Genomic DNA, 25,874 nt, shown 5'->3' on the forward strand with positions numbered 1-25,874 from the left:
CAATATAATATATTTAATCACAAAATTAAGTGCTGGAGCATGCTCCTGGTTTTTCTTGTGTTTCCTACATTTTTATGCTGTCCCTTTTACTTTAAAATAATATCCAAAGTCAAATTATTTTTCTCACTAGTTTTCAGTTCTAAGTCATCGGGTTTTTTCCTGACATATCAATCACTTTTAAGGAAAGAAGACAAGTTTTATGAGAATTTTCACTAGATTTGGAAGATTTCTTTTTCTGTAACAAAAAGAAAATTCAGCATAAAAATCACTTCACCACAGTAACTGCTTATATAAAAGAAAAGCTTAAGAGAGACTTTATTAACAGCTTGGTTTTGCTGGGTTCATTGATAGTATACATTAGTATACATTTTAATATATCTCAGAAACGGGAAGATTTGTTTTTTCCTGTTTTCTAAGATCTAGAGCCCAGTAGCAATGACTTCTTTCACTCCTAGACCAAGGCTCTGAAATAAACCCAAGCACATTCAAACACTGAGGATGATGGGACCCTGTCCAGCAACATTGCATTTCTCTCAGGAGAGGACTCAGGATGTTGATGACTCACCATGGCAGCACAGATGCTCTTGGCTGGGGAAACTGGAGGGATATTGGGAAGGTGAGCACCGTGTCAGCAAAAAAGGATTTATTCTATAAAAGGGTGGGTTTTTTAAAGAATTCTAAGGGTAGTAACATATAGTTTTTCCTGTACTAATTTGTACTATAATTGTTACTATCATTGTAGCTGGACTATTGTTTTTCATTTGGGTTTAATTTTTTTTTTATTAGGCTAATAATACATTATTGGCCCTATACCTGTGCTTTCTTCTTTCCCCTGTAACACTGCTTTGAATGTAAACCAACTCCTTTAAAAAAATGGGGAACAGCTAGGGAAATCAGACCAAGGCCTTAGAAGTATCCCAGAATTCAATAAAATAGACAGAGACTCTGACAGTAGACTCTTAATATAATTAAAGCAAATTCTATTGTGGTTTACCATATTTCTAATACTGTAGACCTCAAAGTAATTGAATCTCAAAGAAAGTGATCTCTACTTCAAAATGAGGAAAATGTCTCTAAACATGGAATTAATTTTCTCTCTTCTCATTTTTTGAGGACTTATAATACTTTAAATAACTTACACATGGAAGATGGTGGGAGCATATTGGTATTTTTGGAATGGATTTTATTGTGCTTTTAGCTACCAGAGACTTTGAGATGAGCTCTCTGCAAGGAAGGAATTTTTACTTCTAGAAAAAATCCAGGCATGAAATCTGATCAAATTTTATTTTTGTTTCACCTTCTATATCTAGAAATACACATAAAGAAGGGCAGAAAACACTGGAAAATATTTATCTTTAAATAGTAATTTGAAGAAGCATATCCTAATGGTAATAAAAACTGTGAAAGATCTTTATCTGCTATGGCATTGAAGGATGTCAATAAGAAATGAATGAACAACAGCCGATGTTTTAAAAATAAGGAATTTTATAAACCTCATTACTGTCTTATCAGAAAATGCATCTGAGAAAACTACAGCATGCCTCTCAAAGTTTTGATTTGTTGAAAATGCTTTTTATTGTAATAAAAAACAAACTTGAACTGCCTGCATAAACTGCTGACTGCTATGTCAATTTCTGAATGGAAACCTTTTCTTACTGGAAATATTTCCAGTAAGAATTTCTCAGGCAGTGTCGCACAGAAAAAAAATATAAGTAGCTTATTGTAGCAATTAGTACAGGTACTGATCAGGAAGAACAATATGGGATGAAAATATTAATGAGCATATACATTCAATTATTTTACAGATCACACAAAACCCAAAATTATGTAGAATGTTGACCTTTCTAATTGCTATTTAAAAATTATTTTTAATATATCTTCTACAGAATAGAATAATAGAAATCTTAGATTTCAATTTTCCTTTCCTTTGAAGAATTTTTCTGCTGAAACATTCTCCAATCTTGCCAAAATACACAACATAACAGCATTAGCCCACAATGTGCTACTTTGATTTCTGGGAAGAGAATTTTCAAAATAATTCTTGAAATGTATTCAAAATAACTTTTGTCTCAAACATTATTTGATGATTCAAAATGAAAAAAATAATTTAGGAGAACATGAATACAGTCCAACAGACTGTGACTGATATTTTTAATTTAAATATGCTAAAAATCTTCTAGTTGCTCACCATATTGAATGTGTGCCTTCTCACAAAGGTGGCTGAATGAGACAATACTAGGACTCCATTTCTATTTTGTTCTCAGATAAATTTATTCTGCACCTTTTGTTACCTCAAAGTTTGAAGCTTTGAGAAAACATTGTCCTGGGAATTGATACAGGGAAGTCTCATGAAAAAAAAGTGTTTTTCTAGGGAACAAAAGTCAGGAATGTAAACATTATCCTAGAACTCAGTCATGTGATGTGTTCCTGAGGTGGTATCTCACAGTTTTTTGCATTAACTGATTGAATTACTTCCATAAATCCTAATAACTTTGTAGATAGATGTAGTCTACACAGTAAGAAATAGGAAACTTAATTTTACTCAAGAGAATTTATACAGTAACTGGTGTCAGAAAGGGAGTTTAAATAGTTTGATTTTGAATTGGAAGAAGATGTAGATATTATAATAAAGGGAGATGGTAACTAATGGAATCATTATAAGAATATCAAGAAGTACTAGTTACTTTGATGTTTTAAATGCTGGTGCAATCTCCAAGTCTTACAGTCTTCTCTTCTTTTTTTAAATCCTATATGCGTATGAGGAAGATAACCAACAAGACAATTCAGCTCTTTGTTCTTGTAAACACAGTTTCATGTTCAAGAGATAATGCTCCAGAAAAAATGCATATGAGGATTTAATTTGCTACCAAGGATGGATTCTAAAAATTTCTTACTCATATATAATCATTTTTCAAATACACAATTGGCATGCTTTGCTTTCTCTTTCATAAAACTTTAGATCCTGGCAATGACCAGTCTCAATCAAAGTAAATCTTCTGCTTATGAATTTTCTTCTACAAGAAGAAGAAAATATAAAAGATAACTGCTAACTATCAGTTACAACTATTTACTTATTTTTGGAGACTCAAAAAATCCAAGTTCAGATCCAGTCTGTCTATATATATAAATACCCTAAAAAGACCTCACTAGAGTCTAGTCACAATACAGACTAAAATGAACAGAAATGTGTAGCTTTTTGTTTTCTATCTTCTGAATGTAAAGCGGTTTTGGGTTTGTTTATATTTTTTTAATAATATATGACATTCTGCCAACCTCAGAAGAAGAAAAAAAGAGCCACTGAACTAGACATTAGGAATCATTAGCATAGTTCACTGTCACAAATCTGAAGTTGCTTTAGACATACAAATTATTTTCAGGAACAATCCAAGGAGACTCTTAAAACTAGGGCAAAATTAATGATGTTACTCAGAAAGGCAGTAGTAATTATGTCCAGTGGCACAGCATGATTACAGTTCCTCAGTGCCTTTACAGCTTTATACAAATTATAAAGCAACACTTAGCAGTAGAGAACATATAGGAGCACATCTTAGAGGTCTGTTTAAAAGTAATTAGCAACAGTGATTCATGTGCAGACTCTGAAAATTACTATATCTTTCAAAAGAATAAAAGCTAGTTAATCTTGGTTTTACCCAAGCTTCAGAATATTCTTTTAGGCTTAGCTCTGAAGAAAAAGAAGTTTATGCACTTTTGATATCCATCCTACCTTCTAAAATCTGAGGGAATGTATTTAGGAGTAGACTTACCATAGTGTAGCATTAAGAAGTAGACTACCTTAGTGGTGAACACTGAGACTCAGATATGAAATTTATTTTTTGAATTTGCTTAGAAAGTCATTAGTCTGTCTGCTAACATCCCCTCGAATACCACAGGATCGAAACAACTTTAGTTTTTAGTCCTCAAGATCCTGCACTGTATGTGTATTATCATCACTGTTTCACCTTCAGTCCCAAAACACGCACATGCATGATTACTCCAAGGGGTCTTTCCTGAAAGACTTATCTTCTAGGATATATATAATAATAATATATAATAATCTAAAAGACTGTCTAAATATCTCAGGCCTTTGTGGCAACATGTCTTAAGCTATATACAGGACTGAGAGGACATTTGTAAGAATTTAGTTGGGTCTTGTGGTAATGATTGAAAATTCCAGGATTCCTTTCTTGCAGGTCAAATCATTTTGTTAGAACAGAGACATGTGTGATTTCTTGGTTTTCCTTGCCAGCTTCATTATTTTCACACCTCTACTTGCACGAGAAATAGTCAATGTGTTCAGTCATATTAAATTGTGGTTTTATGGTTAAAGAATTCTCCAAGAAAGAAGAAAACCATGTTTGGTTTCCTTCAGGTTGAAAGAAAATAAGATATTTTAAGCCCAATGCAACTATGTAAGAATTGAACATTTAACCTTCTCCTGTGTATCTGAATAAAAACAACTTTTGTCTATGCACCGCGTGTCTGAAATGTAGTTATTCAATATGCCTGATCAATCAAGTCATCAAGACATTTTAGGCAGAGTTTTAATTGTTTAACTAACAGAGACCCTACTTTTGGCAGTTTTTGCCCACAGCTCCTTTTCACTCTTGAATACTCCCATAAACAATATGATTTCATTCTTCTTGTGCCATATGATGATCTACACAGGACAATTTGCCTGGATTAAAAATTTTTAGGATGACAGTGTTTTATTTGATTCAATTCTAAGCCAGAGCAGCACAGTAGTGGCAGTACTGTGTGCCTATTCCTACAGATTTAGGAATGGATGATGAATGATGCTGAAAAATAATTAACAAAACATCCCCACTGTCCCAGTTTAGATGGTATTTAGATAGTTCTCACCTTCCTTATACATCCTGAGTTACAAAATGGGGAAAAGGAGACCACCTTTGTGTATTATCTTTATTTAAATTGAAGTTCTGTGAGCAAGTAAAATTAAATATTGCTCTTTGCCAATATAAAAATACAGTGTCCCTTATTAATATATATGTTGACCAGATTGTGAAACAAATGGACTCATTCACAGTAAGCAAGGATGAATTCCTTAAGGAAACCAATGATTTTCAATTTGAAAGAGTAAACAAACACGTTCCTGTACTTTGGGCTGTGAACCTGAAGGGATACTATAAACTAATTTACTGTGGAGTTTATTAAATTAACAAATTAAACCTATGCATTCCCTTCACTGCACTATGTTGTTTGAAATAAGTTCCAAGAGCTATCATGACTGCTTTGAAGCTCAGTTTTTTTGTGGTCATCTTTCACTTATATTACTATCTTTAAGGTAAAATTATCACAGCTCTCTGAAGACAGTATTTTAACCTTAGAAAAATATATTCTAAGGAAATGGTGCTTTCACCATTGTGATCATTGGTCCTAAGTGAGATTTGGATCCACATTCACATTATCTAAGCACAACATGAATTACTGCATTCTGCATTTCCATTCATGTTCAATAGAATCATATAATCACAGAATGGTTTGGGTTGGAAGGAAATTTGAAGATCTAGTTCCAACTCTCCTGCAATGGCAAGGATGCCTTTCACTAGACCAGGTTGTTCAGAGCTCCATCCAACCTGGCCTTGAACTCTTCCAGGGATGGAGCATCCACAGTCTCTCTGGGCAATGTGTCTCATCACCCTTACAGTAAAAAAATTGCTTGCTAGTATCTAATCTAAACGTACTCTGTTTCAGTTTAAAGGCATTCCCTTTGTCCTATCACTACAGATCCTGATGAAGTGTTCCTCTCCAGATTCCTTGTAAACCCTCTTCAGATACTAGAAGGCCTCCGCAAAACCTTCACCTCTCCTAGCTGAACAGTTCCAGCTTTCTCAGCCAGTCTTCTAACTATTGATGCTCGGTGTCAGAAACCAAAAAAGACTTCAATGTATGCAAAATTTTGCAGCTTCAGAAAATACTTGGGGGCCAGTGCTTTGAGACTGCAGGATGACAGAACCAGTGCAATGTGTCATTTCTGAGTGTAATAAAAAACATTTTTGTTTTTGAAATTTGCAATGCAAACAAGTCCTCTTTGGGCTGCTGTACTGCACTGAGAACAACAGTAGTTTGCAAATAGGCACATGGAGTAGCACAAATACAATTCCTAATAAAAATGTAGGGGATACCAAACAAGTCTCTGAGCTCATGACAGGCTCAAATAACAGAGCATTGAAAGAACTGAGAGTTGTTAAATAGTCCTGGCAGAAAACCAAAATCACCGCAGTTTTTAATTTTACACCTTATCTGTCTTCAGCATCGCTGCGCTTACCTGCTACGACCTCAAGCAGTCGAAAAGCATCGGCTAGCTCTGCCTATGAGGACGAGTCTGCCACGTGAGCGGGCACTCCAGGGTTATGGCGTCTGCCTCCCTGATAGTGCTGAGCGCTGCGGCGTGGGTAACGCAGCTTTGGTAGCTTCACAATGAGAGGAAGTGAAGGGACGAGAGAAGGACACTTTGCTTGCTAGCCTGAGAACTTTTATTCCCCCACGCGTTCTCGGAGAGAACCACCTTCAGCGCCATGCAAAGCAAAATGCCAATGGATAAAGAACTTGCAACAGATTAAGTTGGGGGTGGGCGGACAGGGGTGGAAACCTGACTTGCCCTATAGGGACAAACAACAGGGGAGTGACACAGATCACAACAACAGAGGTAACATAACAGAGGTGGATACAGTGTTCTGGGACAAATAGCAGTGCTAAGGTGGGGTGATTGATGCAGAACTTTCATGAAGAAGCAGGGAGTGGTTACAAGATTGACACCCCGACAAGGAGCGACACTTCCTGACTGACAGAACCATGTAAGGAGAAAACTGGGAGAAGTGAGAAGATTGACAGGTCTGAGTGGCAGGAGCTCTCATTGTAAACAAATTGGAGCAAACCACTGTGAGGGGAAAATAGGGGTACAAGGAACCAACCTAACTAACATTAATAAAATCCCTAACTAATCCAACCCAATCTACAACACAGCATGACTAGAAGTCATGTACTTTCTGGGTACTTTTTTAATGCTCTCTAATCAGATTTCGATTGCATTTACAAGTAACTGTGAAGCTTTACAGAGAAAACTTATGTTCAGCTGTGCCCATTTTTGCTTTAAAATAATATGCAAAATAGTGTTTTCATATTTCAAGATTCTGATGCAATGTATCATTTATTAATTAAGGTGGGAAGAAGTTTTTATGAATAAAATTTCCAAAAGAGCTCAGTGAAAGCATGTTCATAGCTTTTTTTTTGAAACCAGGTACCAGTATTTAATTTGTCATTATATATTCATGAAGTAACAGACTTTGTTCTGACAAACTAATTTCCTTAATCAGAAAAGAACATTTCACAAGACAGGTATATAATAAGAGGCTTAACAGATGCTGCTCCATGTAGACTTCCCAGTGATATATGGGATTGTTACTTTATTTTGTTAAAACTACCAAATTGCTTTGCTAAAAAACAAATTAGAGCAAGCATTGCAGTTTCCTTTTCCATTTGCTGACTGCATGAAAGAGAAATGTGTTGCAGCAAAATCACCTTATGTGCATGTGCATACAATTTTATCATCCAATTTACAGTACCTCTCAGAAACACACTGGTCAGTATACATTCAAATAATGCTTTATTTTTACTGTGACTTCAGATCCTAGAGAATTTTTAAAGATGTCTCTATTAAGGTTTGCACTTATTGAAAAGTAATGCCTTTGAAATTAAATAGTCAGAAATATTTCTGTGAAGAAAAACCCAATAAAATATAACTTTTCCATAAAAATGGAAAACTGTACAAATAAACATTTGTGGACAGGAATGTGATTTTACATTTTAAGTAGGAAGACTTCAAACATTGGAATGACCACAGATCTCTTAACATTTCTGTGAAAAATGGTATATATAAAAAGTACCACAAAGATAAAGCCTTGTAAAATTCAATATTACATTCCTTTCTGGACATATTTCTTAAGGACATAAATTTTGATTTACATTTTTCTCATGATTTTTTTTAAAGTTCTTAGATATTTGATTATTGTAAATTTGAACAGAACATTAGCTTTCCATACTTACAATAGATAACAGGGTAAACCATCCTTTATATAATTCTATTTTGTTCATTTAATGACTGATTGAACTCCTAGAAAACAACAATACAGAGAAATTTTGCTTTTGAAGATAAAGTGCAAATATCAAATCATTATGTTTTTCTTTATAATTTTTCCAAGGAGTCTAGAAAGATTCCAATCCTTCAGAAATTAATGCCATTTCAGCCCCATCCTTTGATGCATACTTATACATATTAAGTTTTGGAATAATAAGATGTAAAACATGCTTAATAAATGAAGACTCTGTGACATATTGCTGCATTTTATTCAACACAATAAACAAATACTTAACAGAAAACTATTTTTTGAGAATGCATAGTTCATATATTTAGCACAGTATTTCATTAAAAAAACCCAAAAAATAATAAAAAACAAACAAACAAACAAAAAACAAAACAAAACAAAACAAAAACCCAAAGAAGAATTAGTCCTTTTGGATGTATATTTATTTTGTTTTTAAATGATACAGACAAAGCTGGATATTTTTTATTTATGCTTTTAAATATGCAGAGATCAAGTATACTATTATAAATTAATTCTCTTAGCTTCAATATATGTAGTCTTTTTACTTGTTTAAATGAGGTCCTACAAAATGGCACCTGCAAGCTATGTGTGAACTTTTGTTAGGACTTACAATTTATACAAATTGTAAAATAATTTGTATAAATTGTTTTTTTTTTTTTTCCTTTCATGCAACATAATGCATTCATTGAATACATTATGTTGGAGAAAAAAATTGTTTGGAAGAAACAATTAAAAATTACCTCAAATAGGCAGGGAATATATTAGGAGTTTCCATGCAAAATCCAGATGTATGAAATTGTCAGAGCTGAATGATCTCAGCTGCTGTTCCAGATGCATTAAGATCTGATAATAACTTCAGGAGCAGACGGATTTGGTTACAGATAAACACTTGGTAAAGAGAGAAGGAAGTCAGGTTTATAAAATTATGAAGCTGGTGAATAACAAAAATAAGTAACACAGTAAATAATTGTCAGATCACTAACACTTACAGGGCAATTTTAAACAATTAAGCGGTAAAAAAAAAAAAATAAATAAAGTATCTTGTCATAAAGAAGGTCTTTAATTTCTATGATTTTTTGCCACTGGAGGTTGTGAAAGCAAATAGAATTCTATGGTTCAAAAAAAAATTACATTAATTCAAGGATGACAAGTCTGTAAACACACTCTCAAGGGATTAGGTAGGAATATTCTCACATGTGCAGTTGAGGATGCAGGAGATACCCTGGAGGAATGGACTTCATAAACTGTCCAGGTTTGTTTGTCTTTCCTAGGTATTATATTTTTGTCGCTGTATGTGGCAAGCAGTACAAGACATTAGAGCAACTTTATGTCCCATGAGCAAAAATATAAGGAAAGGAAAAAAAACCCACCAAAATGGCCCAGTGTGGTATGAGAGCTTCTATGCTCCAGACTGGTTGTAGAGTCAGTGTACAGCTGGTCATGTATCTAACCACAACTTAAAAAAAAAAAAAATCACAATCTTCTGGCCACCAACCCTGCTCACAACAGTTGTGACAGGCAGTGAGAAATCAGTATATCAGTATTTACTAGAACAGAATATGAGAGATATCAGTGTATTATAGTGAAGAAAATGTATATTTTTAATTAAACTTTCAGGATTTAGAGAGATTAAATATGTACAAGGTTAGTTTTTTTCCAAGGCACTTTTTACATAAATATAGCATATTCAATGTGTTTACATTTTCAGTATTTATTATTAAAAAAGGTTATTTCTCATTTGTAAATGTGTTTAACTATTGCTTTATTGCTACTTAAAAAATTTGATTTCCATTCTTTTAAAACTGTTAAACTTCTCAGCTTGCCACCAAATCTCAAATAAAGGACCATCATATATTACCATCAAATTACATAGAAATTAAATAATATGCAAATTCAAATGATGGAGGCTGTAAAACATTACAAATATGCTTGCCCTCTTATAAATAAAACATTACCATTTAAGAAGAGTAATAGCACAAATGAGAGGTCATTGTGGCCAAGTTTTGGCAACCTGGTGACCAAAAGTTACTGGTGAATTTAGGTGCTGTACTGTACCAAATACTGAAACCAACAAAACAGTCAGTCTTCATAGGGGCCAGAGGGCTCAACTTCTCTGTAGTTCATAACATCTGCAAAAGTTTGTCACCATGAATATTTGGTTCACAGCTGATCATCAGTTTCCTTTCTATAGAAACCTTATTTTGCTGAGCTGGAAATGAAGAACACAGTTCTGCCTAGAGAGCTGGAATCAAGCCTACAAGACTCTGACTAAGATCACCCTCATAGGAGAGAAATAAACCTGGATATTGAAGAACTTAAAACATGCTCTGACTGGGTCTTTTTCCCTTTTCAAAATAACTTCCAGTAAACTCCATCTCCAAAAAATTAATCAAAGTGTGTTTCAAATTTCAAATACATTTGAAATCTGCTTAGCCATATAAAAAGCCAGGGTTTTATTGGATGCATTTACATTAAGAGGAGAGTTCAGCAATTTCCTAAGTTCTTTGAAATTGCAGTCTCTCTTTCTGTATACACATCATTCAGACAGCAAATTTTCTTCAGGAAAATTGCATTAGAATGCTTTTTTATATTTTTTCCTTCTTTTTTTTTTTTTTTTTTTTTTTTTTTGGTTTGAACATAAGCATATTTTAACCTATCAGCATGTCTTTTTTCTCCATCAAAAAGCCCTAATAAAATCCCTCATCATGCCAGTCTTACAATGTGGATTATTTGTATTATTCTTGTCTATCAATATTTTAAAATGTTTTTACTGTCAATTGTCTGGCAAAAAAAAGTATCTTTCTATGCTATGTTTCTGCTCATGTGTTTCTTCAATTTAATATTTTATTATCCTTTGGCTTGTAGGGAAAAAGCCTTTGGAGGAAAATAATAAAAAAGGTAAAGCTACTAGAAATAACATTTTAATTTATGGCAGAGCAAAACATAATTTACATTAATATTAATATTTTATCTTTTAAGGTGTTTATGAGCTACTTAAGTAATTCCTTTGTAAATATATAGGTATTATTCCTCTTAACTCTATCAGTATTTAAAATATCCCAGAACTACTGTTGATTCAGAATTTACACACATAAATAAGAAAATTTAAATACTTTAAACTTATTAATGTACTTTAATATCACCAGACCCTTGACATCAATTATTTATGCCATTACAAACTCAAAGACAACTGAAGCTGACCATACAAAACAGACAGGGCTCATATTCCAAGTCTCTGATGTTTAACAATGCCTTGTGCCTTTCTTTTCATGCTGAAGCAGTTTAGTTCCATGACATCTCAAGATAAAAACAAAAACAATCACCTATGGGCTTTTTATTTGCAGCTCTGGAACCTTTCTGTGAAGCTGCTGATACAGTGTGTTTTGGCAACTCTCTAGCAGTATTTCCCTTGTTCCCAGCCTGTTGTACTCCTGTTGTCATTCCATGGCCTGACAGCTCCAAACCCCTGATTTTGCTGTTTTTGTGGGGTTTCATGGGTGGGAGAATTATCTTCCCCACCTCTGTTTAACATTTGCTTTGTAGTTTTTAGTTTAAATTAAAGGAAACAAAGATGGGGCATAACAAAATAATTTCATGTAAATACTTGACAAATATAGGTCAACCCTTTCTGTGCAAAGATGCTTAATAACCAGTGTGTAACATGTGCTCTTGTCTGCATAGTTCTGCTGGCACCAAGAAGATCAGAGACAAGAGCAACCAAGGGCAGGGAAGACAGTGAGGACAGTCCTGATGAAAAGTACATAGTACTAGCAGAAAGCATGATGACAAACCCTCATGACTGGTTGCACTGAAGAAAGTGCTGTCATTCTTCTTTCCAGACTATCAGAAATCAGGTTTTCCTTTCCTTGTTCTGCTTCTCTTTTCCTTTTTTTCCTATTTTTTTTTTCCTAAAAGGAACTTGGACTGTTGAAGTCTGTGTATGCTATAAGCTAGAGAGCCCAACAGTAAATCTTTCTGTGCTTAAACCTACCTCAGCATTCTTCATGAATCCTTATCATTCAGAAACTGCCTCATAAGTGACTGGCTGATCAATTTTAGAAGTGATGTCAGCAAGCACTATTTATCTTCTTGACACCAAGCTGGGACACTGGAATAGCCTGTCTTGAAGAAGCAGCCATATTCATTAGATATCCTCATCACAACATAAAGGAAGAGGCCAAGCTAAGAGACATGGCTGAATGCCCACTAGCAAAAATAATCCAAAAATGTGATGGGGAAGAAACGTTTCTAAATATGTTCAATATGTTACCAGATATGCAGAAATATATCTGGCAAACATGAAATTAATAGTTCTAAATCTGGTGTGATCCTTGTTCACTGAGAAAATTTTATAATGTACCACTGTGTGATGTCATAACACCCTTGAAAATGCTTTAAACTGCACAACTGCCACCAACTGCAAATGAAGTAAAAGGATAGAAATAGAAATATAAATTCAGACAAACCCAGAAGAAGCAGGGACAAATTCAGTCACTGGATGTGAGCAAGTAGAGGGTAAAAAGGAAGAAGATTCTCAGCTGTAAAGATCAGAAAAGATAAAAAACCCATGGAAATTATCACAACTCTATTTTATATAGATTCAGAGTCTGAATTTATTTTTTAAAAAGAATCAGGGAGAGAAGTAAGAATAAAGCCAAAGGAAAGAGGAGGAGGAGCTGTTCCACATGAAGAAAGAGAGAGAATGTGTTATGAAAACCTTCAGAGTCAGGCAGAAGTGAAGGGGAAGGAATGAGAGCTTTTAGAGAGAGATTAAAGACAGAAACAGCTAAAGGTTAACACAGAAGTTCTTTCCTGGAACTGGGTTTTAAATTTTTCTTTTGCAACTGTATTTCTGAACTCCTGATCAAGACACTGCCCTTTAATTCAATTCACATTAAACTGTGTTGGTGATTTGATTTTTTTAAAATTTGCTCAGAAATATAAGAATCTCAGAGGCTGAAAAATAATAAACACTCATCTACAGAAGGTTCAGGAAAGTAACAAAATATTTTCCACCAATACTGAGGTAGAAGTGAAGGAAATCTGAGCCTTTCCCTTTTACAAAAAAGTGAACAGAGGAAAAGGTTCCTAAGTAACAGAGTGATACAATCTGCAACAGCCCTATATAAAATTGGGGCCTAATTGTGTGAATGGCAAGAAATTTAGCTTCTTGACTTAAAAGACTCTGTTTCTTATTTCATATTTCTTACTGGACACATTACTGCTAATAATATTGAATGTCAATGTTCAGGAGAGTTATGCAACAAACATGTGTAAGCAACATTGAAATACAAATCCAGTTCTGAAGACAAACTGCGACACTGTGTTATTTTTCCCAGTCCCGGGCAGCTCCGGAGGGCCTGGCATGGGTGCTGCTTCTCGGTGGGACCAGGGCTTGCTGCGATTCCTGGGCGCTTCCGCGTTCTGCGCACTGGGTTAGGGCTGGCCGCTTCTGCCGTCGGCGTGAGGGGCGAGACGAAGAGGGAAGGAATTGTCCACTCCGTCCATGCAGTCTGCTAGAAAGCTTTAATTGCCGTGGGGAGCTGCGGTGGAGAAGCTGTGACTCGCTTTCAGCGCCACGTGGACGGAAAATGGTGCTGGGACCAGGGAGGCACAGGATTTTATAGGGGGCAGGACGAGGGAGACAGAAGCCCCACTCGCCCAATGGGGGCAGGCTACGGGGGAGTGATGTGGACCGGGGTAACCAATGGGGACGGAATGGGAGCAGACATTGGGCTCCAGGGCGAATGGGGTTGCAGGAGCAGGGTAACAGACACCAAACTCTCCAGAGTGGACAGGGGAGTGGTTGCAGGATTGGCATGGTGATGCTCCTATGGTAAGTAACCCAGAGCAGACCACTGTGGGGAGGGGAAACACGGGGGGTGCACAGGGGTACATAGAATCGGCTAACTAACATGTCAGAACCCCTAATCTGAACCCAAACCCAGAATGCAACAACAAACCAGAAGAGCAGACATAGAAATGCAGTATTCGTGTAAATTAGGTCCTGGTTAAGAGTGGGAAATTAGGGAATTTCATTCCAGTGTCTTACTGATAAAACTGTACATTTCATTTACAAATGACCAGCTCAACATGAAGCTGCTGATAATGGTGATGAAACAAAGTGAAGGCAAGGGCATGGAAGTCTTTATTACCTGTGGAGATGTAGACAACACAGTTACCTATAAAATCAAGATGTGCAACTTGGCTTCTGTTAAACAGCACATGAGAATTCAGTTTCCTGGAGTAAATTTCCAGGAAATGACCTTTATTTTATCAGATAATTCTCCTCCACTGGATTCCCCTCAGTACACACATATGTGCATGGAGAGTGAGAAGATCCTTCTGCTTTGGAACAAAAAAAGCCATGGAGCTACTACAATACATTCAGCAAGATCTCATGTAACATAGTGATCTTTCACGAGTGGTGGTCTTTGCATTTCTAATGCAGCTGATAAAATTATAGCAATTTATGTAATTTGGGTTGTTAATCTGTTGTCCATAACTTCCTCAAAGTCGGTCAGGGAATAGCAAACTTTTACTTTGGTTTCATCTATACTCATCTATGTGTTGTCTCTCCCAGTTTAATTTGGTATTTTTTGAAAGAAAAAATTAAAAAAAAAAAAAATTAAAGTCTTGTCCGGTGCTGAACACCATTGGCTCAGATTAAATGCTAATATTAGTTATGGTCTAAAATTGAAAAATTAAAACATTGCAGCCATGATGTATTTATAAAGGTTGCCATTAAATTTTTTTACCTCACCATGAAACTGAAATGCCACATTAGTGGAAGAAATCTTCATGTGTACTGGCCTACATCTGTCTGTTCACACAGTCAGCTGCAAGAATATTTTCAAAAACTAGCATTGTGTCAGTAGAGAGTAGAATGCTTTCATGACTCTGGTAAAGATCACTGCAGGGACCACTTTGGTATACCAAGCTGGAGAGAGGCTGCTGTGATAAAGTATCATAGCTGGAATTAAAGAGAACCATCACAGAAAAAAGTTAATATGAATATGACATGAAACTATTTAAGAAGAGAGAAAAGAACAGAAGGATTGCACAGAGAGCTACCATATCAAGGACTTAATTATCTAACTATTCAGAAACTTTCTCTCCAAAGTGCTGTGCCCTACAGCAAAAGGAATTATAAAAGGAAGTGAGATAAGGGATAGAAATGAGATTGCCATTGTCTGAAACTTCAAATATTTCCATTAAACAAAGTCAAAGAAGACCTTAAGCCCAAGATAAAGGAAAAGTTGCTAAATATTACAGGAGAACTTGCAAGATAAAATAATCAAAATATTTTGGCCCTTCCAGCATAAAATCTGGAATAAGGAAACATGACATCAGGGCAGTGTATGAGTGAAATTCGTAATGATTCATAATTATAAAAAGTAGCAATATACAAAGCTGCATCCACAGTAAGACCCCCTGATCTGGAGTATGTGATCCACACCTTGTATGAAATGCCACAGGTTACCTCTGTCCTGCAAATGGACCATAAGAGTCCTGAATAAAATCATACTTTTATTCTTCATTTGAAACTTTGATTTTCTCTGATTCTTTAATGTCTTGCTATCCTATAAAACACCTACAAGACAAAATTAATTCAAGCTTTTTAAAATAATTCAACAGTAAGCCTGCTCCCTCCTCATTCTGCAAAACCTAAATGGCATTTCAGCATAACATTTCTCTTTTCCCAGTCAGCTATTTCTGCCCAGTGGCAGATCCTACACTCTTACAGGAGTCTGGCTGCTGGAACTCAGGCACCAGGTGAGAAGTTCCCAGATGCTATGGGGTAGCCATGTCCAGGGTTGACCCCTAGCCCAGGGGAGACACTTTCAACTGAGGCTCTTGCGTTGGCCCCACCCGATCTATAGCTCCTGCTGCCCTGCAGACCAGTGCCTGCCCACAGGTGCTCTTAGAGCCAAATGCAGGACAGCATCCTGGGTCTTGGCCATTCTCAGAGAGGTCTCAGATCTGTCTCACCACCATGGACTGGCCAAGTGATCCAAACTGTCCATTGATTCTGGTGGCCATCCTCAGCCTTTCCTGTTTCCTCTGAAACCTCAGTTGCTTTATTAAAACCTGTTTAATTATTTAACTTTGATTGTTCTCAAAATATTCCTAAAATCTGAATTCTGCAGCAACTTTCCTGTACCCCATTATCTAAGGAATGGACTAAGGAAAAAAATGCAGTCCTATGTCTGCTAAATCTAAGTGTACATTCCTGTACTGATATTCCCTTTCTTCTCATTTTTAAGTTTATATGCTAATAATACTTAATGGATCCAACAAAATGTTTGCAAACCTGTATAAAAGGAATGGTATCTGGGAATCCAGACTTAACTTTGAACATATATTACTTGGTCAGGTGAACTATTAGTGCAAGATGAATTGCTTTTGGGGAATGCTCACTTCTTTTGTCTTGACTATGTGAAAATCAGTGTGACAGTCTTAAACACAAATATCTAGATTTGGTCAAGTGAATTTTTCTCCTTCCTTCCTTCCTTCCTTCCTTCCTTCCTTCCTTCCGCACCTTCCGCACCTTCCGCACCTTCCGCACCTTCCGCACCTTCCTTCCTTCCGCACCTTCCTTCCGCACCTTCCTTCCGCACCTTCCTTCCTTCCGCACCTTCCTTCCGCACCTTCCTTCCTTCCTTCCGCACCTTCCTTCCTTCCGCACCTTCCTTCCTTCCGCACCTTCCTTCCTTCCTTCCTTCCTTCCTTCCTTCCTTCCTTCCTTCCTTCCTTCCTTCCTTCCTTCCTTCCTTCCTTCCTTCCTTCCTTCCTTCCTTCCTTCCTTCCTTCCTTCCTTCCGCACCTTCCTTCCGCACCTTCCTTCCGCACCTTCCTTCCGCACCTTCCTTCCTTCCGCACCTTCCTTCCTTCCGCACCTTCCTTCCGCACCTTCCTTCCTTCCGCACCTTCCGCACCTTCCGCACCTTCCTTCCTTCCTTCCTTCCTTCCTTCCTTCCTTCCTTCCTTCCTTCCTTCCTTCCTTCCTTCCTTCCTTCCTTCCTTCCTTCCTTCCTTCCTTCCTTCCTTCCTTCCTTCCTTCCTTCCTTCCTGCCTTCCTGCCTTCCTGCCTTCCTTCCTGCCTTCCTGCCTTCCTTCCTTCCTGCCTTCCTGCCTTCCTGCCTTCCTTCCTGCCTTCCTTCCTGCCTTCCTTCCTGCCTGCCTTCCTTCCTTCCTGCCTGCCTGCCTTCCTGCCTTCCTGCCTTCCTGCCTTCCTGCCTGCCTTCCTTCCTGCCTTCCTTCCTGCCTTCCTTCCTTCCTGCCTTCCTTCCTTCCTGCCTCCCTGCCTTCCTGCCTCCCTGCCTGCCTTCCTCCCTGCCTGCCTTCCTCCCTGCCTGCCTTCCTCCCTGCCTCCCTGCCTGCCTGCCTGCCTGCCTGCCTGCCTTCCTTCCTGCCTGCCTTCCTTCCTGCCTGCCTTCCTGCCTTCCTTCCTCCCTTCCTCCCTCCCTCCCTCCATCTAGTGATGTTGGTTTCAGCATAAATCTTAAAAATATTTACAAAATATTATTATTTATAATATAGTAATATTTATAAAGTATTTGCCCTTTTTTTTTTAAATCCAAGTAATTTTTCACATCTGTCATGATAAACTCCCAAGTATTTCTTTTTGCTCTTGAGGCAATTAAATGGTCAGAGGACAGCGACAGAGAGGTATCTCTTTACATATCCAGGACCTCTTTTTAAAAACTGCCATAAAAAACAAGATAGACATGTTTGCAACTAAACTTAATGCCAGTCATGCTCACAATACATTGTGTAATTGTAAGGCTTAAACAAATACTGCTGCAGCATCCTGTCTATGCATCAGCAGAAAAACATGTATATATAACTCCTATGGCATGGCTGCAGATGTTTTAAGTGCAGTGCTACATGTGAGGAAGGATAACAGATTTCCAGAAGAGCAATAAAACTTTCACAAAGTCAATAGAGATGTTCAGAATTATAACCAGCACACATAAATTATAATTTTGATCATAATTTGAAAATCTCCCACAGATAAAAAAGCATATGTTGCAGAGCCCAGTTTCTTCCATCTTTTTCTTTTCCTCCCCCTCTGTTTTCCATGAGAAAAGGGGAGGGGAACAAATTAAAACATTCTTCTAGCTATGACTGAAGCGCTTTGTATTAGTTCCTTTTCATTGTTTAATTTCTTGATTAAGTAAATATAGATTCAATACAAAAATAAGTGATGTTGAAACACAAAGAGAAGAACAAATGGTTGTGAAACATTTATGTCAATTACAACCTCTAAAATTAATGTAAGGTTATGAAGTAAAACATGTAAGTCATGTATTCCTTTTGGATCCTGTGAATGAATCACAAAGGAAAAAGGAGCCATTATGAATTAACATATAGGACATTAAGACAACTCAGATGTAAATTGCCTCTCTTCTCCCTTTTGTTTTTGCAGCAAAGCTACATGTAGAATAAAAACTTTCTACATACAGTGAAACAAAACCTGAATAGAAGACTGTATTTTAGACAGGAAAAAAATTGTTATGAAAAAATACTGGGCACGTTAACTGGAGCTGGGTCACACACAACTAAAAGACTTTATGTTCTTTTGTTATATCATGATAATGTTACAGGAAGAATATGAAGGTAAAACTTGTATTCAAATACAAATGTGTACTAACCAGAAGTTTCCTGTTTCATATAGAGATCTGCAGAAATTACCTGGTGGGGGAGAAATTAAGATTCAGGATTAAATAAATGAATCGAACAAGTCTTAAATATCCTTTCCTGATGGGGAGAAATTGCTATTGAAAAGTAGAATATGACCCATTAATCCATTAATCTTTGTCAAGAGAAAATCTTTTTTCTCCCTCTGAGAAAAATCTTGTCCACAAAAGGTAATTATTTCCTTGTTTTGGAGTACCACAACAGCAATTCTAATCTTTCATATATAGCAGATATGTGATCTTCATGTGGTCACTTGTGATGTCCCCCAGAGATCACTGTTGGGCCCAGTATTGTTTAACATCTTTATTGATTATCTGTGTGAGGGGATTGACAACTTATGATTGTACCATAAATAATTGTGTGGATTACACCAAGTTGTGTTGGAGTGTTGATCTGCTGGAGGGTAGAAGGGCTTTGCAAAAGGACCTGAACAGGCTGGATCAATGGGCCAAATCCAACAATATGAGATTTAACAAGGCCAAGTGCTGGGTTCTGCCCTTTGGGCACAGCAAACCTCTGCAGGGCTGGGGACAGAGTGACTGGAAAGAGGCCCAGTGGGAAAGACCTGGGAGTTCTGGTTGACAGCTGGATGAACATGAACAAGCAGTGAGCCCAGGTGGCCAAGAAGGCCAATGTCATCCTGGCCTGGATCAGCAATAGAGTGGGCAGCACGACCCTGATTGTTCCCCTGTACTCTGCACTGGTGAGGCCAAACCTCAAGTGCTGTGACCAGTTCTGGGCCCCTCAGTTCAGGGAGGACATTGAAGTGCTGGAATGGGTCCAGAGAAGGGTAAAAAATCTGGTGAAGGGGTCCTGTGAGGAGTGACTGAGAGAGCTGTGGTTTTTTAGCCTGGAGAAGATTTGGGGGTGACTCTATCACTCTCTACAACTGCCTGAAAAGAGGTTGCAACCAGGTGGGGGTTCGCCTTTACTCACACATAACAAATGATGGGACAAGAGGAAATCACTCCAACCTGCTTCAGGGGAGGTTTAAGTTGGACATTAGAAAGAATTTCTTCATGAAAAGAGTGATTAGATACGGGAATGAGCTGCTCAGGGAGGGGGTGGAATCATCCTCCCTAAAGGGGTTTAACATGATCATAATGTAACAAAAATATAAGGTCTTTCCATTGTGTGTAACTCAGATCCAGTTAACATGTCCAATATTTTTTCACAGCAATATTTTTTCCTATCTGGAATATGGAGTGTTCTCTATCCCTGGATGTGGTACTTAATCCTATGATCTAATTGACATGGTGGTGATTGGTTGTAGATTGGACTTTATGATGTCAGAGTAATAGACCATGTTTGGTCAAAGATTGGGTTGTATGATGTCTGAGGACTTTTCCAGTATAATTGATTCTGTAATCTTCTCTGCTTTGACAGTGTCTAGAACCTAATTCTAGATATAAGCTGACTTCAATGAATACTATTAACTAATAGTTTAATTCAATCATATTTCAACAAGACTGCTTTTTCAACATACTTAACAAAAAGATTATTATCAAAAGTTATTTCTCCATAGGATAATTGCAATAATTTTGATTTTTTAAATAAAAAGCTCTTATTTTTGATTGTTAATTCAGTTTTATTTTCTTCCCTGATTAATTTTTAATTTTTTTCTAATTGATTTTATTTTTTTATTTCACCAGTAACTGCCACTGAAATTTTCTAAGCACCTAAACAGAAGAAAACAGTTATTAAACATACACTAATTCTTAAAATGGTTGTTTAATATTATAAATCCATTTAACTTTATACTATATTGTAAACTGCCTAGGCTTGCTAATCATTACATGCAGCAAGTGCCATGAAAGACTCAGTCTATTTATGAATCCATCTGGCAATCAGAATGTTCCGATAAGCAAGAAAAAAACAATGAGCAAAAATTTTATCTCTCAAAAATTACTTCCTTTCTTCCTTCTCCTACAATCTCTTTTTTTTTCCTTCCTAGAGAAATGACACTGTCTCCATACACATACTGCAGACAATAGGCATTTGACATCTTCACACCTAAAAGTCTAATCAGCTTTGGGTTATTACAATCCCTGCATAACAGATAAAATATTCTAAAAATGCAAACTCAACCGCATTTTGCTCTATAATTACAATGGCTGTAACGAATGAAGACAAATGATAAGAAAAAGAGAAACAGGATCGCATTCACAACAAGCTAGTTCCTAGGGAATATTAGTAATTCAAGAAGAAAGAAAACAATGCATTTGAATGCTTATCCACTGAGCACAATTATGCATTCCATTTTCTTTGCCAGAAGACTGCCTAGAAGTGACTGTACAAGATTCCTCTGAAGACTAGCACAACAAAGCACAGACAAATAGAGCATTTTAGCAAAGTCCATACTGTCAACCCCAGTGTAAGCTGAGAAAAAAGACAAAACAAGCACAAGGAAAAATTTATCATCATTCTTACTAATGGGAAAGTAAATAAGAATGCATCCTTTACAAGTATAGAGAGAACCATGCAGTGAAAGTTGTTTAAGTTTAGAGGAAAAATAGAAGCTTGAATAATCCCACCTTTAGCACATTTTTATTCAGACTGGGTAGAAAACAACCACCACTACACAAAGAAAGTCTTTGCAGTAGGTAAATGGGTTATGCTTAATTGTTAACTGTTTCAGGAGAAAAAAACTTTTTTGTAGAAATAAGAGTACAATGGATTTAGTCTCTATAAGGCAATGATTAAGGACTGAAAATGTACATGTGTACAACTCCTCCTTTAAATGTTGCTAGGCTTCAGTGCAGATTTCATACAGTACAAATAAAAATTCTGAATTTCTGTCTTCCATATTGCTTTTTAGGTTTTTAAATTTTGCCCATGAAAAGACCGTATTGAGATATGTCCTTAGGAAAGGAGGTCAGAAATGTCTCTATTCTTTGATTTAATTCCATGTCTCAGAACTCTCCTTCAGCTAGAAATCTTGTACTCAGATGTGACTGCTGAATGTACTGTTACCATGCTGGCACATAAATATGTGGCTGCAGCACACAATAAAGGAAATTAGCAGCAAGCCATTTTTATATCAGATGGCAGAATGTGACAATCATGTGGTCCTAAAAGTAATATCATTCCCCCATTACTACTACATCAGACATTTCAGAGAAGAACTGAGAGTCTGAAGTGTAATCTTTAAAAACCTCCTTAAAGTTAAGAGCAATTTTTGCACTGTTCGCTTGCTGTAAAGGAATATATATAAACTGTACACATTAGACCACTTTAGAGAAAGAAAAAATAGGCTGAAGATTAGCAAAATTTTTAATAGGAAGACACAATCTTGTTAAATCTACAATGGAGGGAACTATTAATTTAAAAAAGGGGAAATCAGTTTTAAAAATTGAATTTAACCACAAAAAATGGATTATATATTGTTTATGTAGTAAGATAACACAAACTCTACATTTTTGCAAAGGAGTAGAAATAAAGATATGAGCGTATAAAAAATTAATATCTAGTCTTCCTTTCCTTTTTTTTTTTTTTTTTTATGAAACATTTAAATCTGGACTAATAATAATTATACTGTTAAGATTTCAATTATAATAACATTAATTTCTTGGTTTTACACATCTATAGAGCTTTTTATACATAATGCTTTACATGCCTATATAGATACTTCTGTCTGTCCATATGCTATGCTTTCTTTTTGCCCATAATCAAGATTTTGACCATAAAAAATACACAAGTTCATTTGCAATTAGATATTGCTGAAGTATAATTAAAAATTTGTGCCATCTGGAGATAGTAGTTGCTTTGATTTTTACTAATGTCTGTTAGCAAAGAACTTTCTTATTTGCTCTAGCTTTGTAATCTGTCTAGCCCTCACTTGGTTTATAGCCAAGTAACTATGATGTGGCTATTGAGGAATACTTTTAATTATTTTTCTTGCTGTAATATTGAAGAATTGTAAGCATGAGCTTGGGATCCATCGAATACATATGTTGCAAAGACATAACAAAATTATTCTCTCCCAACAGAATTTACAAAGCAAATCAGGAAATGGATTCAGGGATGCAGGAAATGCAAAAGAGTACCAGGCTAACAATGGCAGTACTGGTCAGTAAGACAGAAAATATCTTGCTAGGTATGCTTAACAGGATATCTAACTGATACATTAGGAGAGTGATAGTTGGTGTACTATGCTGGATAGCTGCCTTAGAAACACAATCTATTTTTCAGTGTTAGGGGAAGAAGTTCCTTGATTCCAAATACAAACTGTTTGAGACTTTAGATGTTTCTCTGTGCAAAATTACCTGCCAAAACTCTGTGTTAGTAAGGTCACAGACAAAAAGAGGTAAAATTTAGACCAAATTGCAGCAAAGAAAGATCCAATTTGAAAATGACACCTTGCTTATTGTGTGCACTATTAGATAGTTCAGTGCTTTTTTCACCCTAAGAGAAAGGATAGAGAAATTATTTCTAAACATATTGGGCTTTGGTTACACCCGAGTGTTTGCATTCTTTTTCTTTATACTTTTTCCAATACAGTGTGAGAAAATCTTTTCTGTTGCAGCATGAAAAGAGTGAGATGATGTCAAATGTCAAAATGTCAAAAAAAATTTATAATATGTTACCAAGTCCTTGTTTTGTTTGCAATGTTTAAGAAGCATCTGATACTTCTTGCAATTAAATGGCTGAAAACCATAAATGCCTTGACCTTTACTCCTTTCATAAAGAGGAATGTGGACATAAAGAGCAAATATTCTCTCAACAGTTTCTATGTCAAGCAAGAAGATCCCAAAGTATACATAAGCACTTTAAACTTCTCAGAACATATAATCTGATAATTTAGAATAGGTTAAGTATTATGGATTTTTTTATTCTAAAGTGGAAGGTAGAAAAGGTCAGAGAAGGTCCTTCTTGATTCATATATCTGCAAAAGTTAAAGGACTGATTCACAATTCAGACAATGTTACAATAGATTAGTATGGAATCTAGAAAATCTCGATCTAGAAATTAACCTATTTCCCAAGCAAAAAGAGTATTTAACACAGCACTGATTGTTTCTGGTGTCAGATATCCCAGCTATTCCCTCTGCAGGCTAACACCTGAATAAAAACATCCAGTTAGAGGTTAATGGTACTATTTTATATTAAGTTTTGTTTTAATCACTGTAGGAGGTAGTTTCTTTCCTTTTAAAGATATTAAGCATCTCTCACAATAGTTGCACAACATCAAAGATACAAACATTTCAACAATCCAGTGCAAATTTTGAAAAGGAAGCTCTTCTAGGAGATGGATGTACACTGCAGAATTCATTTCTGGAAAAAACGAAAGTGAGGGGAACACTGTCCCATTGGAAAAAGGTAAAATATATTTGATGTAATTTTTCTGCTTTCAGACAAGCGCATACAACTCTGGAACTGATCTATTCATTCAGATGCAAAATACTAAATCCCATAAAATATACATAGGAGATATAAATATGATATTTTTAAGAGGCTAGAAAAGAAGAATGAAACATAGGAAAGTACAGGACAGAGGGACAATATTGAATGCTTCCTGAAGTTCATAGAGCACAATACCAGGAACATGTAAGCCTTAAACAGACAAAATTCTTCATAAAAATGGTTTCCAGGTTTTCCTTCATAAGATCTTTTTTTTTCCCTAATTTTGTACTTCTGGAAAGTATAGATATATTTAGCATCATAAAATGGTTGAAGAGTAAAGATTTGTTAATTTTAAAGTCTAAGCTCTATCTTTTGATTGAGTTTGTTTGTTTTGTCTTCTTTCTGTTGATTATCCAGGAAAAAAATCTACTCTGTGTACTTAAAATTGCTGCCATTAACACTAGTTCTCAGCTCCCCCCACAGTACTTTACAATGGAAAGACAATTCAGTGAATGGTGGAAATGAAGCTTTCTTTTTTTCGCACAAGCTTTGGAGCTGATCTACCAAATAGTCTCCTAATCTCTATCACAAACATTTCCAAACATCTACTGAGACATGAGGGACAAAGCCAAACAGAACAGAAAAGCCAAGAATAGAAGCACTACAAGAATAAAGAGTAAAATAAAGAATACAAGAATAAAGAATAAAAGCACTACAAAGAGAATTATAAAAATCCACAGAACTGCATTTATTTGTTTTAGTGTTGTAAAAGTACATTAAAGACACTTGAAAGTGAGATAAAAAATTATTTGTACAAGGAAATTTACAGAATTAAAATAACTTAATACTTGGAAATTTCCTCTCTGGAGATAAGAATTAAACCTGAAATATATAATCAGAAATAGAAAGCAGAAAATGGAAAAGAAAGCAGAGCTTCTGAAAGTCAATAACAGAACAGATATACCAATAACTTGGTGAGCAGAATGAGATAAATATGACTAAGAAAAAAGGAAAAGATAAAAAACACAGCAGTGTGCTTGCAGGTAGATCAAGAACTAATAAATTTTTCCTTTAGTGAAAAAATTAGTTACTATTCCATCAAAATTCTTAAAGTAAATGAAATTAAATCATGCTCACAAGGACTTCATGAACCCATGAAAGGTGGGCCAGGATTCCACAGATAGCACTCTGTAATAAACTATTTCTTTAATTCTAGATTTATCTGACAGATCTGCATCTACTGATACTTTACTCTCATCCAATAAAAACTAGCTACTTTTCACCTTAAAACCTTTACTTGTAGAGAAACCAGCAAAAAAAAATTCTAAGGACTATTCCTGAATTTTTCATCGAGAGAAACAACAACAAAAGCTAGAAAGGAGCTTATAATAATGAGTATACAGACATTTATCAAGCTTCTGTGTCAAAAACAAGCAGCAGGTTACTATTAAAACTCAGTGTGTTCAACTAGTCCTAAGCAATATTAAAAGACCTCGTATAATACCAAATGGGCAAGTCAAGAGGAAATGGGAAGAAAAAGCTGACAATAAGAGGTGGTTTTTGTTGCTTTGTTTATTTTTTTGTTTCATAGAATTCATCACTATTCAATGCAACTTAGATAAGCATTGTCTGCTTGAAGCTAATTACATTCAGCTGAACCTAATTATTTAAAACTCCTTAATAAGCAAGGATGCAATTGCTGTTA

The sequence above is a fragment of the Vidua macroura genome, chromosome 5 (assembly GCF_024509145.1).
Source record: "Vidua macroura isolate BioBank_ID:100142 chromosome 5, ASM2450914v1, whole genome shotgun sequence".
In the NCBI taxonomy this organism is placed as follows: domain Eukaryota; kingdom Metazoa; phylum Chordata; class Aves; order Passeriformes; family Viduidae; genus Vidua; species Vidua macroura.